Here is a 4,288-nt window from a genome sequence, read left to right on the forward strand (position 1 = left end):
ACTAGTTTGAATATACGCAACTGTGAGACACTTTCTAGTTGGTCAATATCTGAAAAAAATAAAACAATTAATCGGTAAATAGGCGCTAACTCAGTATAGTATCATTCGATCTAATTGTCATTGGGACATCAAAAATTGACAATCAAACTATGGTGTATTGCATCATAATAAGAGAGCGGCTATCATTAGATGGATTGCAATGATTCTGACTTAATAGAGAAGACAATCGTCAAGGCAAACCAAGCTTTTGTGCAGGCTGTTCAAGATGAAGAAAAACAAACAACTGCACTTTTGTACAAGGAAGAAGCAACTAGTTCTGGCAAGCAAAATATGATCACATTCAAGCTGCTGAGAGACTCTGACAATAAAAAATTTACAGAGTTTGAGAGTTTGCAATCAAGAGGTGCGGCGGCAGTAGGTGTTCGTGCTCCCCTTCCTGTAGATGCTAGTTACATGAGTGATCTACAAGCCTCCAAAATTTCTCTTTGCAAAGATTTCTACCTTCAAATGTCAAAGAGGAGGCAAAAACTATTGACATACAAAAGAAACACTTCTGAAAATCATTGTTGGTAGGTTGCAAGAACTAATGGCATACGAAAGAAACACAGACACAAGCATGGATGTGAGCACAACAGCCATGTACTTGGTTCAGCAAAGCCAAGGTTTTCTTCAACAACAAAGAACCCTACAAGAAGTTAAAAAGTGAAATTCTCAGTAACAATTTCGAGGCTTGTCCTTGCCTAAAGAAAATACAGTTGTTTGGGGACATGAAGCCATGGTAGCATCCATATGACAAAACACCAACAGCTCCATTGACTATTATGTCTTTCAATATATTTCATGTCCTCAGCCTACATTTACCTGCATTTTAAGCCACCATTAAGATATATGCACACAACTCAAAGAGACATGGCCAACAAGCATCCAAGCTTCATTCATACAATTACATAAAGCATGTATAGATGTGTATTTTATAAATGAGAGTACGGATATACCATACTTTGGCATGTTGACCAAGTTGTTTACCTTGCATGTATTCAAAATTGGCAGCACCCAAATGAGCTTGGCAAGCAAGTGAAGGCCACATCAGTATTAGACAGTGCAAGGGCGGCACTGATGGATTTGCCGGTAGCTCCCCAACCCGTCCATGCATACTGCAGAGGTCACTCGGGAAAAAGCAACATACGATATGTAATTGCAACATGAAGGTTATTCCTTATAGTAATCCTATTCCCAACCCTTTGGCAAACCCTGCTTTGATTCCCCGCTTCTTGAAAGATTGCACAACATCTGAATAGAATTGATATTCTTTTTCTCTCCAAAAAAAGAGTACACTAACCTCATTTGTGCAATACCCTGCAAGAGATATATATGTACATTGAATCACCAGGCAGGGGAACACATCCTTGATGCACGCACAAGTGTAATAAAGGGTCTAACCTCAAAAGCCACTTCCCTACTCGTGAGTATGTCCCTTGGTTAATAAAGGGTCTAACCTTGAAAGCTGCTCGTGAGTATGTTACCTTGGTTTCTAGCAGCAATTCCGATCATCACATATGCACAAAATCCTCTGGCCAGCACAATGACTGGCAGCACGGCCAAAGTGATCAGAGATGACTGCCACACAGGGAGAAAAGCAAGCACCATACCACACACAAATTGACCCATGTGCTAGAACAAGTTCCCTGTCAGTAAAAAAAACACAAAAACCACAAGCATGCTCAATGAGTTTGCACCAAAAAAAAAAAGTTGAAATGACACCTGTACAAGAGAACTAAGAAGTTCAAAAATTGAACCTTAGATCACAATCGGCTCTTGGACAAGATTGGTATCACTTGGAAATCCAGCTACAACTTCAGCAGTAGATATATTGATGTTAAAAAAAGCTCACGTCTCGCGAAAGTAGCGCTTTCATATAGTGAATCCTTAATCATGCAGCTTGTTTTTGTCCGGTGAACATCCACATTGAGACCTCTACAATACACAATAGAATGTCTTTTTTATTTTCAAATAAATTGTACTTGGGACGTTCTATCCTAATTATCCAAATGCTAAGTGCGAATGAGAATGTAGTCTTACCAATCTATCCAGTCCCAAACAGCACCAAGATCAGGTAGAATAATAGAGTGCATACTACCAATAGTCACCAAGGGGAAATGTTTCAGTCAAGGTGATGAATATAACATCACTTCATGTCATCGATACTAAAGACAATGTAAACTTTGAATCATTAAATCAGGCTCTTTGATTGAACAATCTTCAATGAAGCTGTTCAAAGAAAATCAGAAAACTAGAAATAAAATTAGAGAAACAAACACATAATTGGAAAGTGGAGCCTTCCAATGTCATTCCTTTACCTTGTTGTTGTTGATTCTAACACAAGGAATAGTAGGAAACCAAAGCTATTACTGACCTTGCAGACCTGCTTGGCCATGCCATCAAAGTTTGAAAAGCTGCAGATCGAGTCCATGAGCTTGTCGAGGAAAAGAAGAAACATGGGCCATGCACTAAAAACGCCAAAGTCACCAGCGAGCATTCTCAGTATGGGATGCTTGACACCCCTGCTTCGAAGCTGGCGATGACTCTTTGCCACCATGCTTGCTTGGGCTGCACCTTGCACGCACAATGATCTCCATCCATCGTGGCAGGATTTTTGGCCACAGAGCTTCTTGAAATTCTGTGCAAGCATACCTTTACCTCCAAAGATTAAAATTTGAGATACACAATTTAGCCTGGAGAAATATGGTGTAAAAGCAACCGTCTGCAAAAGGACAAGGGTAAGGTCCCTGTCACACTAGGGCAAGGAATGAGTGGCCAATCTGAGGTGTCCGACAACATTGGCAAAACAAAAAGGCAAAAGATGGCCTTCGACCCGAAAGATGGCCTTCAACCCGTGTCCAAGGGGCGGCCTCACCCCATCGGCCAACTTTCCAAAATGTGTGGCCAACTACAAAAAGCAACGCATAACTGAGGAGGAGTGGATTTGAGCTTTGACGGCCAGCACCGAACACGGACACTCTACCACTTGGCTATTCACGATTCGTTGTTCATGTGAATGCCGCGGTCGAGATGACGGCAAAGGTTAAGGAAGTGATGATAATGGAGATTGTAGCAGACATGATTACGATTGTAGTAGATTGTAGCAAAAGAGCTCACGATGATATTGTTAGTCAGGGACTCTTGAAAAAAAAACGTTTTGCTTAGCACTGCCTTGGTCGATATGTATGAAAAATGTGGTAGGGCCAAGAAGCTCTGAGCTATTTTCAACAGATTCAAAGTGAGCGCATCTCTCCACATGCAATCACCACCTATGCTTGCATCTTGAAGGCATGTGGCATCTTGAACTTGAGTTATAGAATTTCACGAGTCATGGATCATGGCTGCTTTGTGCAACTTGGAGGCTTTCGTGATCAAAAGGAAAGGATTGTTCATGTGTTGCAAACTGCCACACGTATGATTATTAATCCAAAAGATGTCGTGAAGAGAGATCAAGAGGTATTAATTAAGTCGTTTCTAGTCATTGCTCTAGAGACACAGGGTAGACTCGGTCATAATGCAACCTAGCACTAAGAAAAATCATTAGAAAAAAAACTTCATCCAGCATGGATGACATAGCATATGGGCATTTAAACATAAGAAGAATTAAAACCTATCAAGTATCATAGCTCATGTGCTAGAGAAACTACTTATCGGACCCAAGAAGTTGGTCAATCCCATGATTTTAGAGCAATTAAAAGATTACCACCGACTGTACCATCTCCAAATGGATACACCGTGATCTCCGACATCCCTCCCGCTTGAGACCGACACCAAGACAGGACTCCTCTTGCTCTTCAATGCCAACTCAAGGGGGTGATAACATTCACTTTCTCTCATATGGATCCGTTAGCCCCGAAGAACCTTTGCTTACTGGTCAAACTTACCAATTGAAGTCATCATACTAACTTTGAACTCAACCTTCCAGGGTCAATTGGTGGGAGCTCTCTAATTCACCCTTGGTTCAAGGTCATTGACGCTTTTTTTTTGGTTATGACTGAGCAAAGAGGTCAATGCGTTCCCCTAAGGTGAGTGTATTATAATTTACACGAATCCCTCGATCCCAAGTTGTTCTCCCGCTCCGTAGATCGGAATCCCATTTCCCCGCAACATAAAATTAGGTTCAACTTTCCGGCCAACAATTAACCCTCCGGAATCCGTCCACCCACCAAACCGTTTGATAAATGCACCTTCCCAAGGTAATACTATGATACTAAAAAACAACATTCCAATCATGTTGAATCAATAATAC

General features: G+C 41.1%; 1 pseudogene; it reads right to left on the minus strand.

Annotated features, from left to right (window-relative positions):
* Positions 1-846: 846 nt before the first annotated feature.
* Positions 847-2,596, minus strand: LOC147436341 (ABC transporter B family member 19-like; annotated as a pseudogene).
* Positions 2,597-4,288: the final 1,692 nt, after the last annotated feature.

This window comes from Adiantum capillus-veneris, chromosome 18, assembly GCF_014529385.1.
Source record: "Adiantum capillus-veneris isolate H3 chromosome 18, ASM1452938v2, whole genome shotgun sequence".
Taxonomy (NCBI): domain Eukaryota; kingdom Viridiplantae; phylum Streptophyta; class Polypodiopsida; order Polypodiales; family Pteridaceae; genus Adiantum; species Adiantum capillus-veneris.